At 39.5% G+C, this 27,854-nt stretch overlaps 1 protein-coding gene across 9 annotated transcripts in view; it reads left to right on the top strand.

The window, feature by feature from the left end:
- The first annotated feature begins 8,282 nt into the window (after positions 1-8,282).
- Positions 8,283-27,854, top strand: part of LOC107839963 — a 30,547-nt gene continuing 10,975 nt past the window's right edge. For 5 of the 9 annotated variants that reach the window (XR_007043670.1, XR_001665150.2, XR_001665149.2 and 2 more), the window contains exon 1: positions 8,283-8,786. The gene's annotated coding sequence lies outside the window, so the exon portion shown is untranslated. Of the gene's footprint in view, positions 8,787-9,563; positions 9,741-10,899; positions 11,016-11,169; positions 11,277-27,854 lie in introns of all 9 variants that reach the window. The other 4 variants (XR_007043668.1, XR_007043671.1, XR_007043672.1 and 1 more) reach the window with 3 other exon arrangements.

The raw sequence follows: 27,854 nt of genomic DNA, 5'->3' as shown, positions 1-27,854 counted from the left end.
TATGTACGGCTTGGAGGGAGATCGTTCATATCTTTCGAGATCCACCCGGGTAAAAAAGCCAAAATAAGTGATTTTAGCCCTTATAAAAAGAAAATTGATTCTTTAACCAGAAAGAATTCGGTTCAGATGGAGGATACCTATCCAGAAGTTTTCGCAACTCAATCATAGATGATTCCATCATCAAAGATTTGACCTTTTCGGACTCTGTCTCTAACTCACTAGAGGCACGGGAAACAAAGAGAAGATGTGTACGAACGAGAGTTGTTGAAACTAGCATATTTCCAGATCAATCGGCCAAAATAAGCATGAGCGGCTACGATATTCTAAGTTTCTTCCTCTTGACCGAATCTGTAACCTTCATTAGCAGATTCATTTTCTGTGCTTTCCCTGATCAAACTAGAAGTTACCAAGGAAGCATGCATAGCACTGAATAGGGAGCCGCCTTTTACACCAGCTAGGCCTAAGATGTGAAATGGGTGCATAAGGATGTTGTACTCAGCCTGGAATACAATCATGAAATGGAAAGTTCCGAGCTCTACGTTTAGGGAAATAGGCCGAATCAGCAAAGGGGCTTAGAATACTAAAAGGTATCTGCTGCGCACCTCTATTCCTCTTCTTCCGCTTATTCATCTTCTTTGGAGGATACATATATAGATAGTGAGTAGGCATGGCAGGAAAGCCAGTAAGAGCACCAAGCTAATTCCCAATTACACTCCTTCAATTCTTTCGAATTCATTGGATCCTTTCCCTCTCTTCCTCTTTTTTGAAGGTAACCGTCCAGTCTTGGAAGTGAGGGTCTTGCAATCATTCCAATCTCTCTACTCTAGTATTAGCAGTTTCCTGAAGCCATTCTGCTATCATTCTAGTTGTTAGTAAAGTGACTGCCGTTGTTGATGTTCGATCGTTTAACTCGCAGCCAAGGAATGTTCCTGATCTGTGAACAGAACCGAAGGAGGTTACCGCGACAACAAACCAACATGCATGATTTAGAGAAGGACGATGATCTATCGTGTACTCAGGGATCGCTATTGGATAGAGCCGCGTGAGATACATTCTTCAATCGCGAGCCAAGGGAGTACTATCGCCAGGTTGGGCGAGTGGCTGTCGTCCAGGCATTTCCCCCTCTTTCATCACCATTGAAAGCGCTTTGTCCCGCCTATCAGAACCGCTTCCACCTCTGGGACTTCGGAGAGCCGCTAAATAATGAGGTTCGGCATCTGCTTGAGAAGGAAGAAGAAAGGTTGGATCCGCTCTTAAAGAAGACGTTCCGGGGGGAAGAGTTAGAAGTATGAGTTCCGTTCCTATTATAGCATTAGCCACACTTGGGCGAAGACGAACTAAAAGCAAGTCCTTTTTAGCATAAGACTCAGATAAATATAGGGTTAGCATCCAGTTCTGAGATTAAGGAAAAAGCAGTGATTAGCGATTAGAGGAATATAACTATGCAACAGCGGATATGTGACATAGAATATATATCCTTTCAGTCAGGTATATCCTCTCAAGTAAGCTTTCCCTCTCGGCTTCGTTAACTAGACTTGATAACAGCGCCTTCATTCCCTTTTTCCGCTTTTCCGTACTTGCTTAATACACTAATTCTCTTTCATTCCGTTAAGCTATACCTTGCCTTGAACCAGACCTCGTGCTTGCCCTAGCAAGAAAAAGGATGCGCTAAGGCGCAACGGCTTTCGCGCTAGCGCGCTTAATCAATCCGTTGCTTCTTTCCTAATCCCATCGGCCATAACGTGGTCTATCTGGGTTGGTCTAACTCCTTGGCTTGGATATGGTTATTATTCCCGGGTCACAGTAAGAAAGGATAAGCTATATATAAATAGACCACGAATGGCTTTGTAAAGATCCTCGCAATATATCGTTAGGAGGATGGGACGACGTGACGGATTGGAAAGCACTTTTACCATAGCCACTTCTACCGGTATCAGATGACCTGGGCTAGGCTTATACGATCTCGTTTATAAGCTATTCTAAGAGCTAAGAGGAAGGAAGAAGCAACGGATTAGCGACATCTAAGACTAGTTTCCCTTCCTTACTCGCTTACTACAGCTGCTTATTTCCTCTTATCGACAAGCAAGGAGTTTTCTCACCAAATAGCAGCTGCACCGATGAAACAAGGGAGTTCTTTCGCAGAGACAAGGGAAAATAATCATTCAATGAGGTATGGTACTACACAAGAAAGACAAGTTGCAGCGGATCGTAGACCAATGAACAAGTGTATCTATTTATTTGCGACATAAGTCTCAGCTTACAACCGATTAGCGACCGACTTCAAGGAAGTGAGGGAATCAACCCCCCCTTTTTACCATTAGCAAGAACCTATTTCAGTTGCATATCATAAGGAATTCGAACAACTGCTTCAAATACAGTATCAGGAAGTACCGCTTGTGGAACCTCAATCTCCACGGGCTTATTAGCTAAATGGCAATTGGCACATACAATACGCCCAGTCGCTTCTCGTGGATTTTCATAACCCTGCTGTGCAAAAATGGGATATGCACTTGAAATGGATGTCCGAGTTAAGATATATATCATGAGCGATAAGGAAATAGATCGAGTAATCTGTTTCTTTAGCCAAGAAAAAGCATTTCTAGTTTGCATGGTCCAATCATTGATCGCGAAAATTTCTACAATAAATTGGGTAGGTCGCTAGTATAGTTCCCTAGCCACGATTCTGCTATTTGCTGGAATAATCTAGAAATAATATAGGATGAATCTTCCCGATGGTTAGAAATCGAAAGAAAAAATACGATTTTCAATACTTTGCTTATGTACAACTACAAAGTACCAAGCATTCTAATTGGATTAGATTAATATCAATGGATCCTTTATCAGTCATTCATTGAATGATAAATAACTACAAGTGACGGAGACAGACGATTTAAATAACGAAAAATCCAATATTTTCAAATTGTATCGAGAATGACTGGGAAGGTGGAAACAAGACCAGATATAATTTGATCATTATGAACAAACCCAAAATCTTTATAGATAGAGCCAATAATTAATTCCCAACCGCGGGGTGAATGGAATCCGATACATAAATCAGTTAATAAAAGAATAGAAAAAGCTTTTACTGTGTCACTTACGTTATATAGGAATTCCTGAGCCCAAGAGTTAAGAATAACAAGTTTTTCATTACCCAAAATTGAATACCCGCTTAGAATAATAAAACAGATGATATTTGTTGAGAAGTGCAAAATCGTATGGATACGATTCTCATTTTGCATCTTGATTAATTGGATCGTTTCTTTATGGATTCCTATCCCAAACTCTTCGAGATGTGTTTCCGAGTATTCCTTGATCATTTCGTCCAAGAAGAGGAGTTCCTCTAATTCTATGAATTTTTCTAGAAGACTCTTTTCTTAAATACTATTCAAGAAAATTTTGGATTGCCCAGTATTCCACCAATTAGTAACCCAAGATTCCAGACATTTATTAACTGAGAAAGAAATCCACCAGGGCAAAAATACTATATATGCAAGATAGAAAAGAGGGGTGAATGCTTTCTTTTTTGCCATTTTTTCATCAGTGAATTGTTAATCAACTCATCCGTACACTCTATGCGATCGAATATTTCTTACACATATGAGTTTTATACAAGGTATCGAACTTATGAATCTATTTTCTTTGTGATTTTGTGGTTAGTCTTTGAATCTAGAAAGAATACAGAAATAGGCTAAGAATTCACTTCGAATGAAGAAATTGAGAATATTGTTTCCTGATATCTCAATTGGTCAAATTCAAAATCAAGTGTCTCCTTTCGATGAATGATCGAAAGAACCACTTTAAGTAATGAATATTGTTCAGATTTTGAGAAGAAAGAACTCCCTTGTCCGCTGCTCTGCTTTAAGCCAAAACAAGGCCAGACGCAGGCCTAAAACTCAATCTATCTGCTATGGACTATTTGCTAAAGTTCAATCGATCGAAGCCCTTCTTTTATTCGATTCTGCTTCTGACGGCCGGAAGCCACTCCTTCTCTGAGGCGGCTCGCCCATCTCTTCTTAAGAGGTTAGAGGAGGGTCTAGACAAAGAGCTGGTAAGAACGTCACCAAGATGTAGCCTTTCCATATAGGAATTCTTCCCTAGGCAAGGGTTTTATTAATGCTTTTGTGGAAGGTTAAACCCAACGAGCAAAATGAAATGGAGCGAGTAGTATGAAGCTACGTCTTCCTATTCAGATATTGGTCTTTTCCGCTTGAGATAGCTCTTACGGGGGCATCCGAGCGTAGGGATCAATTCGTATAGGGCTTTTCCTCATTCTTTCTATAGGAAGGTCGACCTTTTACTTAAGCGTCAAGGGACTTTGCTTCTTCTTAACGACCAGATGACTATAGAGATTCGGAAGACTCCAACCAAAGGCCAATTGGACTAAGGCTTTTCTATAGAATAGGCTCCTCTCACTGCTAACTGCTAAGCTAATTCTACTACCGAGCTAGAAGAGCTTCTCACTTGGGTCACTAAAGACCAAGAGTCTGGACTCGCTGTGTCATTCTAAAAGATGCGAAATAGCTTTTTAGCAGCTATAACACGAGTCGAAAAACGTACCCACTAGAACAGCAAATGGTAAGTCCCTGTCTCTGGCGGATTGCCCAGGGAAGTCAGAAAGGAATGGACATCATAGTAGAGAACGTGAGCCGGGAGGGATGCTCGCATTTCCTTCTCGTCGAGGCCAGACTAAACCAAAGATTGCAGCTAGACAGCCACCACTGCATTCCTATGTTTTACGGCCTTTATCGACTACAGCCGATCGACGGAAGGCATCTCTGATCCACCGACTCACCACTGAACGGCTTTGGCTTTCTTTTTCTACTCGACCGATGAGGACTTGAAAGAGAGCTGCCTGGACCGCTAACCACTTCTTGCTAACAAAAGGGGGGCGCACCCTCACTTACATTACACTCCCTTTTGAATGTGCACCTGACAAGCAAAGGTTCTCGGGACCGCTTTTACGGCTACCAAGCAATCAATCCTCCGCATTCCCACTAAAGCACTTAAGGGGGCATTTCCGCACTAAGATATAGAATGTTAAAAGCACGCATAGACGCACTCATGCTAAGGGCTGGTGCGCATAGCTCTTTCTACTGTGGAATTCTAGTCCGTTGTACCTAACCTCTATTCAAATCGCAAATAGTGGATAAGGCGCATCTGATCTTTCTTCTTCAGTGCCAGGCATAAAAATGAGCTAGCAATAAGAGCAAAATCTTGGAGCTAGAGCATATGTTGAGCCAGATTTACCAGATCGGACCGCGTTCATCTTAGAGTACCAGTCAAGCTCATCACTAGGTGCAGTTTTTTTTGTTCTTTGGTCATTTCCGGTAACCTGGTAGATCTACTGAACCTTTTCTAGAAGGGAGTTTCGAAGGGCTGCGAAACTGGTAACCTTAGCCCAGAACTCGATCTACGGCCCCCTCAAGGTTAGGGGCACTCAAAAGCGCCGTTGCCAACGGTTCAATCTATGGTGCCTCCAAGGCATCCAGCCGATCCTTACCCTTCCAAGTGAGAAAAAGTACACCACACTTTTTGATCAGCTTTGCTCACGAATTCACATTCGACGAATCCTATATTTATTGGGGAAGGTTTTGATTCTTTGCTATTTCCTCTTTCTCCTCCCTATTATTTGATTAGTGCTGCCTGAAAAGAGTTCCCCGTAAGAGGGACAGTCATAACAAGATTATGATTAGCGGTTTTAGAATGGGGATTCTGTAGGGCCTTGGCGGCCCGTAAGGGGTTCATACCACAGGTATAAATATATTCCACTCTTTTTTTTTCTTTTGGGTCTCCAACTTTCATTCCCTTCCTTTGAAGGAATTGGTCGGCTTCCTCGCTTTCGCGAGTGTGTAGCTCTTCGAACTTGGTGACCTCTACTTTCGAGAGATTGTTAGGCTCCATGGCATTCCTGGAACAAACTATCACTTCTGATTGGGATTCCAAGTTCATGAGTCACTTTTTTCGCTATTTGCCTACTCTGATGCTTATATAATACTTATATCTGGTTGGTTATTCCTTGCTTGAGAAAAGAGAAAGTGATTCAATCAGAGAAGAGTGGAAAGAGCTTACTCCAACGTAAGGAGGGAAAGCAGCCTCGCTCAACGCGAAATAGCGTATATATAGAAGTTCCACCTCTTAATCCAATAAATTAGCTCATTTTAGTTTCAATTCCTATATTCTTTCTTATTTTGAGCTTGAAAGAAGAACTGGTAGGCTTGGCGCCCTAGGCCCCTTTAGGTCAAGTAATATCCTATGGTTCCCTCTTAGCCCTTTTCTCAGCCTATTCTAATAACCTTTCACTATTCTATTAGTTCAATATACGGTTGTAGAAAGAAAGTCTACTGGACGTGGGAAAACTGACTGATAGTGAGAACTATTTCAAAGAGACTGATAGTGAGACTGATAGTGAGAACTATTTCAAAGAGACTGATAGTGAGACTGAGAGTGAGAACTATTTCAAGATGATAGGCTTGTCGCCCCGGAGTGAAGTTCTTCCCGGGCAGGGAGAACGAACGATGTTGATTGGCATAAGGCGCCTAGTCACATTCCGAAGCATTGCCTCTTCGTTGAAAGTCAAAAGGGAGTGATGTGATTCCCAGGTGGGGATCACGAACGATATATAGCACGACAAACGTCGACTCGACCTAATTTCTTAAGTCAGTCTCTTAGCCACCGACCTCCTATGTTCTCAGTCTTCAAATTCCCCTTTCTTGAGAAAAAGCCGGAAAGAATAAGGAAAGATATTGAGAAAGATTATATACTATATTATCGGTGTTGACAGAACACAGGTAGACTTGGCGCTTAGTATATCGTCGAAAAGAAAAGCAAGATGCTTATTATCTTTTAGACTTTTATACAATACTCGAAATGCACAAGAGTAAAGTGATTCCAGGGCTGCTTAATCGACGAAGTAAGATAGATGAGATTGAATTGGCTGAAAGAGAAGGTAAGACTTAAAGAAGCTAACAGCAGATCTTAGTTCTACCTAACAGGTAATCCCAGATTCATAATGTGAAATGAAGTCACTCTGGAGGCATGATTATATGATTGAATGATCAAGCCTGCTAATCCGAGCGTTGAACAGGAAATGTCAGTGACTTAAAGGAGTGAAGAGAGCATTATCCGTCGAGCTACTTCTTTCCTAGCTTCGTCAGTTTGTTTAGGAGCAGGAGTATGAATTCATAAGTAGTGGTGAATCCGTGTAGCTGTCAGCAACAATGGTAGTTGTTTATTCTCACCTGCTAGCTGCTTTGAAGCCGACTTATTCTTTCTCTCTTTCCCTTGAATAGGGAAATGAGTGTAACGATTCGTTTTCATCACTCCGTCCCTTAGGAAAGTCGGCAGGATAGCTTCTTGTTGTCATCAACATAAAGAAATAAGGTGCGCAATCCAAGCGCTAAATAGACTGGGGAATCTGTGCTAGGTATCAGGAAGCGGATGCGATCCGGTTACACTCTTCCTTAGCTAGCACTAAGCTATTTCATAACCTTGTCTCACGCGGGAGAAGATTCAAATAGAAGAGGGTTTTAGCGGCTTCGGAAGGAGCCCTATCTATTAGGGTTAGACAACTAATATTGTCTAGTAGAGTAAAATATAGGATAATTGGCAATAGGTGAATTCACCAGTTCAATAAGGATTGATCCATTAGCGCTGATAGCTCTATTTCGGGTGGATAAAGGAAAATCTCCCCCTTTGCCTTCCTGAGTTCCCCTAGGATTGATAGCTTTTGGCCATTGTCTTATACTAGTGCAAGGTTAGAGTCGAATTTCAAGTAAACAATAGGGCAATCAAATGCCAACTCTACTGCAGCTTTACCACTTCCTGTATGCGTACTGGCTTCCCTAACTGCTGGATTCAATCCACTTGCTCATTGCCTTGAGAAAGAAAACTGCTCAATCCGGAGAAAAATCCGATTAGAGTAGTTCTCTAGAAGCCCATTATAGTAATACTGCAAAGAACGCATATGAAAGCTGTCCTCGATCCCCCCTTTTTCCTGACTTACTTCTTGGGAAATGAGACTTCCCGCCTTGATCAATAATCATTTTGATTTTCTTGATAGATTGCATTGGTCTAACATCCTAGCTTGAAAAGGAAGTCCCTTACACTAGTCCAATTCTTTTTTGGTTATTAGCAAGCTTTGAAGAACATTTTCTCGATCTTCACTTCAACTGGCCGGATGTGGATGGAACGTATGCTACGAGTGTTTTAGTTGCGACGTAGGTACCGGTTGTATTCTAAGTTAATTCAACAACAGCCTAAGTTTGCTTATTTCAACAAATTTCCTGTTCGGGTAGGATAGTGAGTGTCAGGAGAGAGAAAAGAATTAGAAGCGTCTCTCATAGGTTCACCAATTTATTGACTCTTGCCAGGTAGCCCGATGTCTCATCGTAAGATGTTGGTGAGTCTTGGGGCCAAGGGCTTCTTCACAGCCTGAAACCCGGTTCCCAATCCCGTAAGTCACTTCGTTCTCCAGTCTCCTTCTAGGCTTCTAGTAGCCCTTCTTCCTTCCACCAAGATAAACTGGAACCTTATAGCAAGAATAGCCCTAGAGGGTCTTACCCTTACTCCAGACTTAGACACTCTATCCAATGCACACATTTTTTTTTTTTAAAAAAAACTATGGGCTCATAATTACTCTTCCCTTTTAACGGAATGCCATCGCACCGCCAATGTGGAAAAAAAAAGCCACCGGCCTAATGAGGAGCAAAGCAGCGGTCCGTTTTCACGGCTATGTCGAGCCTCTTGCCGTAACTTTCTCCTTTCTCCTCTTCTCTCCTCTCCTCAGTGTAAGTTGTATTACTTTTTAATGCTATCACCTTGCCATTAATAAGGAGTTTATCCAGCATTTGATATTGAATTAATACATTTGCCCCCTTTATAACGAATTTCTACATGCAATTGATTAAAGATTAGGAGCTTTCACATAAGAAGGATGTGCAAGTGGTGCCTTTTAGATAATGCTCGTTTATCGTATAGTAGAGAAGATGTGCCACACCACATACATATTAAATTGAGTGGAAACTATAATCAAATTTATGCCTATTTCTGGATTTTATGCTGTACTGGCTTCTGTAGATACTATCATCTTGTGCTGAATTTCATGACAAGCCATTGTATAGTCCCTTCTCCGTTGTCATTATTCGTTGGATTTTAATTAGAAATGCTTTCATGAATCAAAAATCACAGTAGATAGGTTTTAATTTGCTTGTTCCGCAAGCTTGATATATTTTTAATAAATGACTTGATGAATACATCATTGCTGTAGCTTTTTCTTGTCGTCACGACCAATATCAAGTGTTTTTTATGATTCATTCAGTTCATGAGGTTAGTTAAAGCAGAACAGTTCATATCAGTTGCTTGTTGTCATTACTTTAAGCGGAGAGTGCTTTTTGGCATGCTATTTTTCTTCTTTGCATGTTATTTGTGTTTAAATAATATTATCTGGTTTGATTTCAACACTCCGGGGAAGCTGCAGAATGCTAGATCTACAGTTTTAGCCTTTAGGAGGGTCAGGCTACCGGATCCGATCTCTAGCTCCGGTGACGTCGTGAACCCCATTTCAGGTATGTGTGAGAGTCAGACAGGCCAGCTGAAGGCCCTGGAGCCATACTTGAAGCTGGATGATGCAGGCTAGAGTGATACAGGAGCTGCAGCTGGCCTGTTGCTGGAAAAGGGAGCTGCTCATGCTGGTAACCGTCAGATGGTGTCTTTTGTCCCGTATCCAAGCAGAACCAGTATGGGTAAGACTTGGGGGACTCTGAACAGCTCTGAATCAAGTAGTTCTATTGGAAATGGGGCTGTTTTCTTACAGCTAGACCATCCAAATCTGGTTTTTGGTGCGGACAGTGGCGCTAAAGAAGTTCAAGGAGCCAATTTAATGCCTTTAGTTAGCCTTGAAGATGAAAGAAACTTTACTAGGTTGGTGGGAGATAAATTCCTCTGGTTTGGGGAATTTTGGGAGTGTTGTTTGAGGGAAAGGAGAGTGGGGTGTTAGAATTGCTATTAGACATCGAACTAGAGGCAAAAGAGGATAGGGAAAAGAGAGGGGATAAATGAAGGGGTAGGGAGAGGGGGAGGGGGAGGGGGAGGAGTTTGGGGAAGGATGGGGAGGGTGAAAAAATGGTGGTTTATGTATGAGAAGATGCAAAAACAAAAATGGTGGTATGGTGTTTTGTGGGAGGTGAGGAGTGGCTGTGAGGGTGAAGTAGTTGTTCATAGAATATTTTTTAGGATTATTTTCTAGCACTAATTTCAAGGCTCTTTGTCAGCACTAGTTTTGACTGTGTGGATTAACTGATTACCATTGTCTTTTATCAGGTTGAATCAGCATGGTTAGCATGACTCATGGAGATACTTGCAATCATGCTAAAACTTGTAATGTCAAGCTGTACATTATGAGTGATATGTTAAAATACAGCTAAAATACAAGAATCGAAGGGATAGAAAATATTATAAGCTAAAGAGAACATCTTTTGTTACCTCAAGAAGTAATTAATTTGTAGATATGGGTAGTGATGAAAAAGACAATGGTAAGTTTCTTTTGATAAGTAATTTATATGATAAGGTTTAACCGTAACATGTATTTTTGATGATAAGTTTGTTTTAGCTAGACAGACTTTATTGCATCGAGTTGTAGCATCATGTTGCATCGAGTTGTAGCACATACATGGTGACTGAATGTGATAAAATTGGACAAATTGAATTTAATATCACTCGGGGGAAGTTTTCTCAATGATCTGCAATCTTTTATTCTTGTGCTCCTAATATTTTGTCGGGGTGAGTTTTTTTAGAAAATTTAAGCCTATTATGTTGATGTTGACGATTTAACAATATCACAATTGTTGAAGACACAGTTTAAATAAATAGAAGTGGGCTTTCTCTAACAGTTTAAGCTTTTAGGTGAGTTGGTCACACACTTCAATATGGTATTAGAGTTGACAGAGATCCGAGATTCGAGTCTTGCTGTCACCCATATTTAAAAAAAAGTTCCATGTGCTAGGAGCCCACATGCGAAGGTATGTGTAGGAAACTTAATTTTAGTAAACAAAATTGTGCTATCTCTAATGAATTAAGCTTTTAGATTAGATGGTCAAACACTTCAACAATAATCAGTAGATTTATCCTTCCTTATGTTAATCTTGTCAATTGTGTTCACATTTTTCATGATAGAAAGGAGGCTTGCATGTGAACTCATACATTCGGGGAACATTTCAATGTTAGAGATGAGGTGTGATTGGAAAAGAGCAACATTGGAGCACGGAACCTGACTACTACACGTAACATATAACTCCTAAAAGCTCTTTATATAAGTAGTATATAAATGCCAATGGTGCAGTATGAGAAAAAGAGTCACTATTTGGTTCTTGTTATGGGGTTTAGTTGGGTGGTGGTGATGGTAAGTTTACCATATCAAAGAAATAGTACTATGAAGAAGAAGAAGAACAACAAACCCAGTATATTCCCACATCGTGGGGTCTGGGGAGGGTAGAGTGTACACAATCCATACCACTACCTCTAAAGAAGTAGAGAGGTTGTTTTCGATAGACCCACGGCTCAAGACTAATAGTACTATGAAGAAAAATATAATAAATGGTACTATCTCCGGTTCATTTTAAATGTTGTTTTAGCCTTTCAACGTTGGTACGAAATAAGTGTCATTTTAGGAAACCAAGATGGCCTGATTGTTCTTTTTTGAATCTAACCTTGCTTCTATTAATGATCTAAAAAGTTTGTGGAGAGATAAGGAGTAATTTGAAGAAATATAAAGGGTAACTTAGTCAAATCGCCCTTATAATTAATGTTATTAAATGGTTTTCTTAATGTTTGCCCCAAAAGCTTAAATGACATTTAAATAGGATTTAAGGTAGTAGTATATAAATGTTTAATGTCCCAATCTTTTTCGGCTAAGAGGGACTTCTGATATTGATTTTTTTGTACTAGACTAATAGTGTGAACAGATTCTTAAAAATAGGAGGGGACTGCTTTTAGGATTAGGGAGCACACTAGGTAAGACACTTTAATACTAATTTTTTCCTTGACCTCTTGAAGTTTTGCTCGAACTGTGTTTTCAATATCATACCTTTTGCCGTTGATGGTGATAATGATTATTTTGACAAGAAAGGAATTTCATATGGTGTGTGGAACAACAATATTAGTGAAACTACATGCCCATTAGCTATTTTCTATATCGTCTACTCTTGACATAGATGTAACGTCACAAGCATGCCCTGAAGCAAAAACACAAAAATAAGATTGTCGGTAAAGAGGGGAATTTAATCCGAAAGACAACAATCGGGTGTACTTTTCGACTTTGAAATCCTCAGTCGCAAGTTTTGTGTTAAGCTATTATGTTATGTATCTTCCATCAAGATTCATTCTTGTATTTAAGTATGTAGTAGATAATTTCCTTTTTGGCGAAATAATTAATTTTGTAGATTAAGCATCTTAAGTTTCAAATAGAACTAAGAATATGAGGGTACAACCCATAAGTAGTCTTTTTCAGTTGTATGATGCTCCGGAGCCTAAGATATGCTTATCCAGTTCCATGAATCATTCTTATTGTTTCCCTTTTTGTCTATATCATCATTTACATTGCTCTGCTACTGATCAAAAGAATGACAGATTTTAACATTCGCATTTCTTTCCACGTCCTCTTTTCCTTTTCTAGGGAGTATTATATTTTACTCTCTTTGCCTCTGTCTTTTGGTTTAGTACTTCCCAGCCTTCTAAGAAGTTTTACGGTTGTGAATAGTCGATCCATTTTTTCAGTTTCTGCAACGTTTTTTTATAGAGTAGCAGAATAAGTTGTCGAATGTCACAAAGGAGTGTTGTCGTTTTACTTTTACTATGTCTACTTCTTATTACTTCAAAGTCTACTAAGTAATTTAAAAGTATAAATCTATTCTGAAGAGTGCTATGTTGTTACTTTGGGTTGTTTTTGAAACTTAGCACTAAATTATTCTGTTTTAATTGCTCCTGGATTATGTATTAACGACTCTCTAGCTTCTCTTTAGTGTGGATATTATTGGAGGTGTAGTGGCTTATCGGCTTGTCGTTATAACTTAAGGAGATCAAAGAGACTTTTGGTCAACCTAGATTTCATTCTTCTTGCGGTTGAGCATAATAAGACTAAGGAAGTATTAAGGTGAACTATCTTATTCCAGCTACATTCAATATATGCCAAAGCTATACCGTATATCCCAGGTCAATATACAGATAAAGAGCGAAAGAAAGATATATTGTAATATACAAGGCGAAGGAACGACTATACAATATGAACAACGAAGAAAAGGATATCGGATGACTTCATATAGCTATATATATATATATATATATATAAACATGAGGTCATCTCAAACATAACCTAGATCGTCATGTTCTCATTTTAAGACCTCATTATAATACTATCAGGATTCAATACCAACATACTCAGGATTTCTAATCCATATGGCTAGACATAGAATAATCGTGCATAGTAATGTAACATAAGATAGCAAAGGCCGAAGACATACCTCAATCCCAATACCGGATTCATGACCAATGTGTCATAGGCTAGCCATAATAATGATCATAACAATGATAATAACAATATCAATAACATCGTAAATAACAGGCTACTCCGGACAACCAAATACCTAGCCGAGCCTATGTGTACCCCCACCGCTCCAGACTCAGAAGGTTCAATCAACAAATAACAATACAAGGCATATTCTTCACCCATATCTATGCAACCGTCCTATACCGGCTGATAGACATAGGTACATACTGGTGATAGGCGATGCATATGCAGGAATGAATGCAAAATATACCATCAATATCACAATGCATCATAACTGTCCTCATCAGGACCATCATCATCGTCATCAACCTCCGGCCTCCCCGAGTATCAATATCATCTCAATAGTATCCTCCGGACTCGAACCGGGTATCAATATTATCACGATATCCTTCGGCCTTGCTGGGTATCAATATCATCTCAATAGTATCCTCCGGACTCGAACCGGGTATCAATATCATCATAATATCCTCCGGCTTTGCTGGGTATCAATATCATCTCAATAGTATCCTCCGGACTCGAACCGGGTATCAATATCATCATAATATCCTCCGGCCTTGCCGGGTATCAATGTATCATCATAACTCTTGACACATAAATATAGGCATATAATAGGTGCACAGACGCAAGCCGATATACTCATAAGCGTAAAGATATCTATCTTATCAATACATCCCAATTACTCGTTATTAGCTAACCAACATTTATTATTATTAAACCGCTAGTTCGCTAGTCATCACATAACCTCTAGTTATTAGCCTAAACATTATCCTTCACATAATCTTTATTCACGGGATAACAACTAACCACTATTCATTTAATAGTCAACATCTAACATCTAGTCTAGGTTCATCATTAGACCAAAACCGTCATTTATCCACCATTCATTATTATCAACTATTCCTCTTATTTTTGTTAATCATTACTAGACAACACATTACTACTTGTCGCCTAACCATCTTTTATTAAATGATATCATTCATTAACTGACCATCATTAGCTACCATGTTCCAACTAAGCAAGATTCATTAACTAATACATTAGCTTCCTAGCCATCAAGTGCAATAGTTAGCTAATAGACAACTAGTTACCACATAGCTTAACCGTCTAACAAGAAGAAAAACCATAAGATCATATTTCGGCTATAATCACATCATTTATAATGGTAAATAATCATGAACGTGCTAAACCTATGCATGCCATCACCAATATTCAATCAATGGAATAATAAGCATCATACCGCATCTTTCTCCGTCCCATACCGGAGAGATGTGTATACAAACATATACATATTCATATTCATAAATTGCAATCACATCATTCACAATGATAAACACTTCTTGGATATTTAATCAGTACCATAACACGGCCCTTGGCCCATTAATTTATCTGGAATAATCACAACATCATAATCATGGCCTTAGGCCCCCATATACATATCCGGGACCCATATCAATAATCATATTTATAAACCGTAGCATATCTATAATCATCTCACATATAGGAGGCATCTCACATCTAGGAGGCATAATATCAACAAGCGTATCGCCTCTATTAGAACCTATTTTTGGGAGGCTACAGTGACATTTTAGGAAATTTACTTCATGACTCCTTATGGTGTGTCTCCGTTCCTATGAACCTTGGACATATTCTTTGACTCTATTCTATTCTCGAAGGACAATGCGATATTGTCGATAGATGCGGATGAGACTCCAACATGTATTTCCAGAATTTTTGCACAATATCGAACTAATGAGTTAAAGATGGATATCGAAGATCTTCAGCTGTAGCTAAAAAGGATTCGGGTTGAGTCCCTATTAGACTTGCAGAGTGTGCTATAGTTCTTCAGGCCATGGTGATCATTCTGGATTATGAGGGGTAGTATTTCGAGGTATTTTAGATTCTTGGTTTGGTTGTGTTGTGATGGGACACTAGTTCAGAAAATGCCCCTGGTATAAGATAGGTGGTCAGATAGAGTTAGCCTGTATTCTCGGCCAGCCTAGAGTTCCTAAGACAGACTATGATTTTGGAAGTTTGGACAAGAATTTACGAATTTCTCCCGACGTTGGTTGGCCATCCATTTGAGCTCAGTTTGTGTCCTCGCCGTGTTGATGCTCCAGGAATTGCTACGAGTATAGGACGATCGACTAATAGTATACAAAGTGTCTTTGACATGGGAGTTTCAGTTATTCAGCTCATTCAGATCAGTCTCGTGATGTTGTGGCATCTTCAGTTATAGATGGTGCGTTTGGCGACTCAGTTGATGATTCAGTTGGTCGGTCTGAGTTAGGCCCGTTCAGATTTATTTTCCCTATGCCCATCAGGCATGTGATTGCGGATGTCGCCACGACTGGGTGTGCTTTTATTCTCGCCTTTATCTCTTATTATGTGTATTGGGATTTTCATACCCATTGATAATTATATGCCTGGATGAATTTATATCGGTCATTATGTGCCTTATTGTTGAATTCATGATTATATTACTACTCCATGGTTTATTTCTTTTAGTAGTGGATGGAGTAGATCTATATTGATGTTTCTTCCCTATGGGTGTGCTTTGGGTTCGAGTCCCATTTATCTTGGCACATTTGTCCTGTTGTGGCCCTTGAGTGGTACATAATATTGATGTTCATTTTGGTACCACCTATCGAGTATATTGATTTTGATATTGTTGTTGCTATTGCTATCACTGCATGAGGGTACTGATATTACTTGATATTATCACTTGATGTTGTTACTTTATAATTGATTCTTGCTGGGTAGCTGTATAGACTAGTGTTATCTAGTTAGACTCTCATTTTCTTGTACTATTATTTGGTGGCTTGAGTAGATATACCCGATTTGATTATTTCTTTCCCCTAGCATGGCGAGGTTGATTATGTTCCCTCTTGGTTTGCTGTATTAGATTGATTCGGGGATGTATTGTGATATCAAAAGGCAGGTTAATCTTTTGTGGATCTATTATCACCCTAGAGTTGGAAATTTAGTTGCATTGCCTATTATTGAGTCTGAAATCCTTAGACTTGCCTTCTGGGTTGCGAAGGTTTTCGCCTTGGCTATCTTTTAGATATAGCCGTTTGTGAGATTGACCAGTTTGAGGTCCGTTCTTCATTTGTGGCTATTTCTTTGTCCGATAGCGATTTGATGTTGATGTTGAGATGTCATGGATTCATCTCATAGGTAAGTTGGTTCGCTCTCTTGTGATTAGTGTGGAGATTGGATACTCTTTTGTCGTTGTGATATGGTTTTGTCTAGAGAAGATGAAAGATAGAGGCGGGTGGCCTTTCCTGTGATCGCTTTAAGTTGGAAAATTAGAAACTCTTAAGCTTGAGTTGGTACTCTGGTGGTTGTCTTGACTTTGACCTTGGCTTTGAGATTGTTATTTCTTCTTTGATGATGTGGTTCTTGGGTGGATTCAGGACATTCCTATTTCAGTGTTTGTTTGGCCTAGTAAAGCTTGGTGGAGTGATTCTCTTCGATGATATGTGTTTAGGGCTATTTCTTTGCCTAGATGGGGTATCGTATTGGTTCAGTTTTGACTTGACGCTTTGGAATGGCGATTGGGAAGTATGATAAATTTGGATTATTAGTGCCTACCTATTCTTAGTTTTGTTTAGATATTTGAGACCGAGCGATTCAGCCTTGGTATTGAAATTTCAGCTTGGTGTTGTAGAGCTTGCGTGGAGCTTTTATTTTAGAGTTGTCTTCGTTCAGATTTCATTTATAGGCTGGTTGAGCCTACTTTGTGGTTGCCTATTCGGTTTTCTTGACGTCGGTTGGATTATAATTGATAAGTGTTCAGATGATAGCTCATGGGCCCCATATTGGTTATATCAGTTTTGACCTCGAGATTCAATTTTCTTTAGGAATTTTGGATGATTTACTCAATGGGAGTAATTACTTGAGTTAGTATCAACGTGTTGTGGTTCAGATTTGCGTGCATCGGTCTTTTCAGTTCTTTTCAGTTCACTTGCAGGCTATTTCGCGGTTGAAGTTGAGGTTTGGTTGTTTGGGAAGTAAAGTGAGGGTGTTGGTTGAAAAAGGGATACCTGTGGTGAAATCCCTTGCAAGTGTTCTCTCCTCGTGGAGGTTACCTGGGAAGTCATTCTTGGAGCATGCGGGTTCAGTACCTCATCACTTCGAGCCTTTGAGATTCTTTCTATTCGTTGACTTTCGAGGACGAAAGTCCTTTTAGTAGTGGATATTGTAATGACCCTTCAGGTCACTTTCCATATTTATGCTTATCTTCACCGTTTGAGCTTCTCCATAGCTGTCCCAAGTCATTTATGACTTGTTGGGACTGAGGGTTCGGTTACTGGGTAGTTCGTTTGATTTTTAGAGTCAATTCCCTGTTTAGAAGTCTTCGTTGGTTCCAAATGGCCACCGATCAAAAACTTGAGCGAAACGTTCTCGGATGAAAATTTCGACTGCGCCAGCATATCCGAAATATCGATTTTAGTATAGGTAGACCTTTGGTTCGGGTCCCAACGTACCCGAGCTCATTTTGACCTATTAGTCGGAGTCATAAAATTGAAACTATATATGTGGGCCCCACTTTTTTCCTAAACGACCTTGTATGGAAGCTTTGATGATTCCAAATGGATTTGAATTATGGTTTACACTCAAATTTCACTATTGGATCATATATTTTGGGTTCCGGATGAGTTCTGAGGGTCAAAAACAAGTTTTTGACTTTGCTGTCACAGGGTATTGCGTGGTACTGCGTCTGTTCGCCGAAGGGGTCTATAAATAGACCCAAGGTCGCGATTTTGGGGATTCTTCATTCACATTTGAGAACCTAAAACCCTAAATGGGTATGATAACTCGAAATTGAGTCTTGTGGGTGTTTAGGGAGCTTGGTAAACATCTTTTATCATGATTATTATCCGGATTAAGGTAAGATTTCATCACTTTATTGGTGAATTTCATTGTTCTTGACCCAAAACCCCAATTTAACTTAGGGCTTGATTTAGCCCCAAATTTTGTTTGTTTGCACCCATCAATTGAGGGTTATGCTTCCTTGGTGATAGATGAGCATTGGGTTGACCTCGGAAACGCGATTTCCGTATGTGGGACCCACTTGAGGTTTTTGGTGTCATTTTTGGACCCGAAGCACAATAGTGCAATATGGGTATCGTTAGACTCGTATTGATGAGTAGATTATATTTTTGATAGTGTGATGACATTTTAGGGATTGTGAAGTGAAGAACATCTGTCTACTCTTCTTCATGGATGATGTATGATATATATTTCGTGTGAACGTGAATGTTAAGATTGATATTGGATAGAATGACTTAGTAGTAAATATACATGTAAGTTTGGACATTAGATAGGGTTTTGGACCCGTAGGTTGAATTACTTAATACCGTTGTAGAATCCTATTGCTTTCTCCCTAGTTTGGGTAAATTTGTAGCATGGATATGATATAATGCTATGCTCAGAATATGGTTTTAGCATTTGAAGCATGATTTGTATATTTAGCCTTATTGGGCTAGTGTGATAGTTTTGGAATCGTAAGTTTGGTAGAGTTGACTTGAGTACCCTTGTTTGTAGTCGAAGTTACTATCTTAGGCATTAATATGGCTTGCTTGACATCTAGAGGATGAACTAGATACCGTAGCCTAGTTTGGAGCATAGTATGCCTAATTATGGAAATTATGGATTAGAAGTGGGATTATCTGGCCCACTTAGGCCAAGATTTGTGTTAGCCCTTGTGGGCTTAGTTGCGGATAGTAGACCTAGTTGGGACTAATGAGCCTTATTTATGAGAATTACTTGGTGAATTGATAAATTGTGATGATTTTCGTCGGATTATGATTAGTGGCCCATAGAGATGCATTTTCCTCTTTATTATGATATTTGGCCCCCTAGAGATGCATTTTCCTCTTTATTATGATATTTGGCCCATAGAGATGCATTTTTCTCTTAATTATAATATTTTGCCCATAGAGATGCATTTTCCTCTTTATTATGATGTTTGTCTCATAAAGATGCATTTTTCTCTTAATTATGATATTTTGCCTATAGAGGTGCATTTTCCTCTTAGTTATGATATTTGTCTTATAGAGATGCATTTTCCTCTTAATTATGATATTTTGCCCATAAATATGCATTTTCCTCTTAATTATGATAGTTTGCCCATAGAGATACATTTTTCCTCTTTATTATGATATTTGCCCCATAGAGATGCATTTTCCTCTTAATATTTGGCCCATAGAGATGCATTTTCCTTTTAATTATGATATTTTGTTCATAGAGGTGCATTTTCCTCTTGATTATGATATTTTTCTCATAGAGATGCATTTTCCTCTGAATTATGATATTTGGCCCATAAAGATGCATTTTTTTCTTAATTATGATATTTTACCTATAGAGATGTATTTTCCTCTTAGTTATGATAGTTGGCCCATAGAGATGATTTTCCTCTTAGTTATGATTATTGAGCTTATAGAGACGATTTTTCTCAGGTCATGATGGCGCCTACCATAACCCACCAGTAGGCAAGCCAACCCGTAGTCCGGAACGGTTAGTAACGGACTACTTAATAACATAAAGAAAAGAATGCGGAATATGTGAGATAAAGATCAATACATAACGAATCCCAAAACCTGGTGGTATCAGTACAAGAGCTTCTAAACATAATAAGAGTATAAAAGTGATATATCAAGGAGAAATACACTGATTCAACTTATCTCTGAATACAACTTAGAGGCTAGTCTAATATATAGGAGAGATAAGTAATACTCCGAACGTCAGAAGCTCACTCTAAGTCTCCGAATCAGGGCTACTCCACACGATGCACACATCAACGACGATAACTCGTACTATGATCTGCAGGCTGCAGAGGTGTAGTATGAGTACCAAACGAATGGTACTCAGTAGGCAACTGCCAACTGAGATCCAAAAATAAAGTAGATATATACAACATATAAACAGAATGAAAACTACAACCAAGAGTCCATAAATCATGTAATAAGTCAATGAGAATAACAAGGAACAACTATCCTATTTATGTCCAAGAGTCTAACATAGTAAGACTAAGGAAGTATTAAGGTGAACTATCTTATTCCAGCTACATTCAATATATGCCAAAGCTATACTGTATATCCCAGGTCAATATACAGATAAAGAGCGAAAGAAAGATATACTGTAATATACAAGGCGAAGGAACGACTATACAATATGAACAACGAAGAAAAGGATATCCGATGACTTCATATAGCTAGATATATATATATATAAACATGAGGTCATCTCAAACATAACCTAGATCGTCATGTTCTCATTTTAAGACCTCATTATAATACTATCAGGATTCAATACCAACATACTCAGGATTTCTAATCCATATGGCTAGATATAGAATAATCGTGCATAGTAATGTAATCATAAGATAGCAAAGGCCGAAGGCATACCTCAATCCCAATACCGGATCCATGACCAATGTGTCATAGGCTAGCCATAATAATGATCGTAACAATGATAATAACAATATCAATAACAACGTAAATAATCGGCTACTCCGGACAACCAAATACCTAGCCGAGCCTATGCGTACCCCCACCGCCCCAGACTCGGAAGGTTCAATCAACAAATAACAATACAAGGCATATTCTTCACCCATATCTATGCAACCGTCCTATACCATGTTCCAACTAAGCAAGATTCATTAACTAATACATTAGCTTTCTAGCCATCAAGTGCAATAGTTAGCTAATAGACAACTAGTTACCACATAGCTTAACCGTCTAATAAGAAGAAAAACCATAAGATCATATTTCGGCTATAATCACATCATTTATAATGGTAAATAATCATGAACGTACCAAACTTATGCATGCCATCACCAGTATTCAATTAATGGAATAATAAGCATTATACCACATCTCTCTCTCCCATACTGGAGAGATGTGTATACAAACATATACATATTCATAGTCATAAATCGCAATCACATCATTCACAATGATAAACACTTCTTGGATATTTAATCAGTACCATAACACGGCCCTTGGCCAATTAATTTATCCAGAATAATCACAACATCATAATCATGGCCTTAGGCCCATATACATATCCGGGACCCATATCAATAATCATATTTATAAACCGTAGCATATCTATAATCATCTCACATATAGGAGGCATAATATCAACAAGCATATCGCCTCTATTAGACATCTCATAACTATAGGTTATGCATCATGACCAAGAGAAAAGTCGTCTCTATAAGCTCAATAATCATAACTAAGAGGAAAATCATCTCTATGAGCCAAATATCATAACTAAGAGGAAAATGCATCTCTGTAGGCAAAATATCATAATTAAGAGAAAAATGCATCTCTATGGGCCAAATATCATAATCAAGAGGAAAATGCATCTCTATGGGCAAAATATCATAATCAAGAGGAAAATGCATCTTTATGAGCCAAATATCATAATAAAGAGGAAAAATGCATCTCTATGAGCCAAATATCATAATAAAGAGGAAAAATGCATCTCTATGGGCCAAATATCATAGTAAAGAGGAAAATGCATCTCTATGGGCCAAATATCATAATTAAGAGGAAAATGCATCTCTATGGCCAAATATCATAATTAAGAGGAAAATGCATCTCTTGGGCCCAAATATCATAATAAAGAGGAAAATGCATCTCTAGGGGCCAAATATCATAATAAAGAGAAAAATGCATCTCTATGGGCCACTAATCATAATCCGACGAAAATCATCACAATTCACCAAGTAATTCTCATAAATAAGGCTCATTAGTCTCAACTAGGTCTACTATCCGCAACTAAGCCCACAAGGGCTAACACAAATCTTGGCCTAAGTGGGCTGGATGATCCCACTTTTAATCCATAATTTCCATAATTAGGCATACTATGCTCCAAACTAGGCTAAGGTATCTAGTTCATCCTCTAGATGTCAAGCAAGTCATATTAACGCCTAAGATAGTAACTTTGACTACAAACAAGGGTACTCAAGTCAACTCTACCAAACTTACGATTCCAAAACTATCACACTAGCCCAATAAGGCTAAATATACAAATCATGCCTCAAATGCTAAAACCATATTTCGAGCATAGCATTATATCATATCCATGCTACAAATTTACCCAAACTAGGGAGAAAGCAATAGGATTCTATAAGGGTATTAAGTAATTCAACCGTCCAAAACCCTATCTATTCTCCAAACTTATATGTATATTTAATACTAAGTCATTCTATCCAATATCACTCTTAACATTCACGTTCACATGAAATATATATCATACATCATCCATGAAGAAGAGTAGACAGAAGCCTACCTCAAGGCTAAACCGCAAAATCACACTTCAAGCACCACATGCTCGTCTTCACTTCACAATCCCCAAAATGTCATCACACTATCAAAAATATAATCTACTCATCAATACGAGTCTAACGATACCCATATTGCACTATTGTGCTTCGGGTCCAAAAATGACACCAAAAACCTCAAGTGGGTCCCACATACGGAAATCGCATTTTCGAGGTCAACCCAATGCTCATCTATCACCAAGTAAGCATAACCCTCAATTGATGGGTGCAAACAAACGAAATTTGGAGTTAAATCAAGCCCTAAGTTAAATTGGGATTTTGGGTCAAGAATAATAAAATTCACCAATAAAGTGATGAAATCTTACCTTAATCCGAATGATAATCATGATAAAAGATGTTTACCAAGCTCCCTAGACACCCACAAGACTCAATTTCGAGTTATCATACCCATTTAGGGTTTTAGGTTCTCAAATGTGAATAAAGAATCGCGACCTTGGGTCTATTTATAGACCCCTTCGGCGAACAGACGCAGTACCTTGTGACAGCAAAGTCAAATTTATTTTTGACCCTCAGAAGTCATCCGGGACCCAAAATATATATCCAATAGTGAAATTTGAGTGTAAACCACAATTCAAATCCATTGGAATCATCAAAACTTTCATACAAGGTCGTTTAGGCAAAAAGTGGGGCCCACATATATAGTTTCAATTTTATGACTCCGACTAATAGGTCGAAATGAGCTCGGGTACATTGAGACCCGAACCAAAGGTCTACCTAGACTAAAATCGATATTTCGAATATGCTGGCGCAGTTGAAATTTTCATCCGAGATCGTTTCGCTCAAGTTTTTGATCGGTGGCCATTTGGAACCAACGAGGACTTTTAAAAAGGGAAGTGACTCTAAAAATCAAACGAACTGCCCGGTAACTGAACCCTCAGTCCCAGCAAGTCATAAATGACTTGGGGCAGCTATGGAGAAGCTCAAACGGTGAAGATAAGCATAAATATGGAAAATGACCTGAAGTGTCATTACACTTTTTTGGTCACATGTGGACCACTTTGAGAGGATATGATTGGTATACATGTCGGTTTCGACTTAAGAGATAGAAATGAAGGAGGGGTTTCACTTTAACCATTGGGAAAGCTTTTGAGGCTTCGTAGACAGTGTTTAGTTGTCATACGTGATCATAGTTGTACATAGCCCCTCATCAGTGTTTGTAAATTGTAACTCCTCCGCACAATATATATGTTAGCCACATAGCTGACACTCATACGGTTCTTATCAGCCATGCCTAGGCTAGGGGCGTGACAAAAATAAAAATACATTTTAGTATTTAGCTATAGCGTAAAAATATATTTTAAAATCCTTTTTTTAAAAAAAAAAGACAAAAAAATTAAAGCTTTTTTGGGGAAAGGGGTTGGTAGGCGGGTGGGTGGGGGTGTCAGAATAGGTAGTAGGGGTGGGGTAAGAAAAAGTTTTGAATTTTTTTTGTTAAAAATTTTTTAAAAAATTGGTGGGGGGGTAGGGGGTTAGTAGGAGCTGGGGGTCAGGGTAGGGGCGTGAGGGGGAAGAAAAAAATTGAAATTTAAAAAAAAAAATTAATTCTTTTTTATCTTGTTTTGGGGGATGGGAGAAGGGGCTGGTAAGGGGGAGGGGCGGATAAGGGTGTGGGGTAAGAGAAAAGTTTAAATTTTTTAATAAAGTGTAAGATATTATTTTGGAAGGGGGGCTGGTAGGGGTAGGGGTGGGGTGGGGGTAGGGGATGGACTAAGAAAAAATTTTGAAATAATTTTTAAAACAATTGAATTTTGAGGGTGGAGGTGGGGGTGGGGGTAGGGGTGGGGGTAGGGGTAGGGAATGGACTAAGAAAAAAATTTGAAATACTTTTTAAAATAATTGAAATTTTGGTATGGGGGTGGGGGTAGGGGTAAGGTAAGGGTAGGGTGGGGTAGGGGTAAGGGTAGGGGTAGGGGATGGAATGAGAAAATTTTTTGAGATACTTTTTAAAACAATTGAATTTTAGGGGTGGGGGTGGGGGTGGGAGTGGAGGTAGGGGTGGGGGATGGGGGATGGGGTAGGGGTAAGGAATGGGGTGGGGGTAGGGGTGGTGTCAGGGTGATAGGGTATTGGGGGCGGGGTAGATGATTTTGAGAATTGTATGAACATTTCAACTTTAAAGTAAGGTTGAAAGAGAGTTTTGGAAAATGTTTTTCTTACTTGTTGAAGGGAAGTCATTTTCCTTAGATTTAAGGAAAATAAGTTGGTTTGGAAAACATTTTTCAAAACATATAAGCCAACCAATATGTTTTCCAAAACATAAGAAAACTGGAAAAAATTTTTTGGAAAATGTTTTCCTTCATCCCAAACACACCCTTAGTGACCTACCATAGTATGGTGGCCAATACAATTATATTATCTACTCTTTTAGGAAAGGTGATAGAATTTTATTCAAGGATTCCAAGGTTATCCCGAGCTAGAATATTACAACCCAACATAAGCTCGTGGTTATGAATTTAAATATCAAGATGAAGAAGAAGAGAAGGATTGCATATGACCAACCTAGGATTATATAGGCAGGCCCGACTGAAGCCAAAGCTTCGGAGATGGAGAAGGACTTGGGGGAGTAGCGGGAACACAAATAGAATGTGGGCTAAGAAAAAGAGGTCCAAGGATAAGCGGAAGCCAAGACATAATGTTAGTGGAAAGCTTAGACGAGGAGGAATAAGGAGAGGTACAAGATGACGAAGAAGGAAAAAGCTAGCAATCGTGGCAGCTACAACTACTTTTGAGCACATGTATAACCAAATGAATGTATCAAGGATGAGAATGATGAAATGTTGGTAGAAAAGGCATACATTAGATGGAGATGATAGGCGTATTTATAAGCTCTTGAATGAAGAAGGGGATAGGGACATCTTGTTTGGGGAGCTAAAGCATTCTGAAACTGGTAGAGATTTTAGCTATTATAGGTTCATAAAGGTGCCAAAAGGTTAAGGGGTGATTTGTAAGTTGAAGAGGGGAAGAAAGATCGAGCTAGGCGGGATTTTGGTGGATTTTTTAATGAATACATGCGATTCAGGTATGATGTGGCTAATTGGGATAGGATGACTTAAATGCCAAAAGACTGGAGGTGAAGTACAATGGTGTGATTGTCTAAGAACAAGGATGACATTTAGAATTATAATAACTACAGGTGTATTAAGCTACTAAGTCATACTATGAGAGTTTGGGTGAGGGTGATCAAGATGAGGATGAGAAAGGGTGTGTCCATCTCTGAAAATTAATTCGCATTCATGTTGGGGCGATCTTCTACAGAAGTCATTCAGCATGTAAAGCAGTATAGGGACAAAAAAGAAAGACTAACACATAGTGTTCATCGACCTGGAAATGACATACGATAGTCTCCATGAAGGTCCTTTGGAGATGTTTTGAGTTTAGAGGTGTACCTGTAGCTTACATTTGGGCAATTAAAGAAATGTATGATGAAGTCAAGACCCAGATTGGGATAGTGTGAGGAGTCGCTGAACACATTCCGGTCATAAAGGGGTTGCACTAGAGATCAACCCTTCTTGTTTACCTTCGTGATGGATGAATTGACATAACATTCAAGGGGAGGTGTCGTGGGGTGTGACATTCACATATGACATGGTATTGATTGACGAGACGCGTGGTGAGTTAATGACGAACTAGAAGTTTGGAGACCGACCCTAATGTCTAAAGTTTTCACATTATGCATGACCAAAACAAAATATCTGTAGGTGTAGGTGCAAGTTCAACGACATAACACATGAGGCGGAGGTGGGAGTGAAGATCGACGCCTAAATTATACCCTAGAGAGGAAGCTTCAAGTATATTGAATCCATAATCTAAGGAGACGAGAAGATTGATACGATGCCGAGACTCGAGCGGGGTGGGTAAAATGGAGGCTCGAATCTGAAGTAATATGCGATAAAAATGTGTTTCCAAGTCTTAAAGATAAGTTCTACAAAGTGACGGTTAGGCCTACATTGTTGTATGGGACAGAGTGTTGACCAGTCAAGAACGTCCATTTTCCGAAAATGAGTGTAGCGGAGATCAGGATGCTCAAATGGATTATGTGGGCATAATAGGAGAGATAGGATTACAAACAAGTTATATGGTTAAAGATGGGAGTGGCCTTCATGGCAAACAAATTGAGGAAAGTGAGGCTAAGATGGTTCGAGCATGTGAGAGGAGGTTCACAGATGCACCCGTAGAGAGGGGTGAGAGGTTGGCTATAGTAAGAGTTAGGAGAGGTAGATGTAAGCCGAAAAGTTTGGGGGGGGGGGGGAGGTGACTAGACAGGATATTTGACGGTTTCAGCTTAGCCGAATGTTGTCACCCTTTTATGTGGGAGGTAAGGGGTTAGCCTCATCCCCGCTCATCCTTATTAGTAGTATTTAGTAACCGCGTAGTTTCTTATTCTCCAATGTATATTATTGGATGACACTTCATTTACTTTGCATCTTGCTTTTTTGTTGTCATATTTTGTTGCGACCCTGTTTCGGATACTCCTATTTTGAGCCAAGGGTCAATCAGAAACAACCTGTCTACAAGGTAGGGTTAAGGTCTACGTACACGGTAAATCCTACCCTACCAGATCCCACCCGTGGGATTACTTACATTGGTTATGTTGTTGTGGTTGAAGTTGAAAAAGTGTAACCTAACGGCTCTCATCTCTCTCTAACGGCTCTCTCTTTTCCTCCCTACCCCCTCTCTCGCTAGCTCCGGTCACCGGCCCCCGTCGCCGTCGCCGTCGCCGACCGTCGGCGCCGACCCGACCCAACCTCCGGGCCCGACCTCCGGCTCCGGCGCCGACCCTCTCTCCCTCTCTCCCGCACCGGTCCCCGGCGCCGCCGCTGTCCTTCGGCGCCGACCCGACTCCACCGCCGGCACCGACCTCCGGTCCGCGGCGCCGACCCCGTCGCCGCTCCCCGCCACCCTCCGGCGCCGACCGCCGGTTCCAAGCCGGTCCCCCCC

This window comes from Capsicum annuum, chromosome 8 (assembly GCF_002878395.1).
Source record: "Capsicum annuum cultivar UCD-10X-F1 chromosome 8, UCD10Xv1.1, whole genome shotgun sequence".
NCBI lineage: Eukaryota > Viridiplantae > Streptophyta > Magnoliopsida > Solanales > Solanaceae > Capsicum > Capsicum annuum.
Note: the sequence above shows the minus strand (reverse complement) of the source record. Positions and strands in the feature narration are given on the sequence as shown.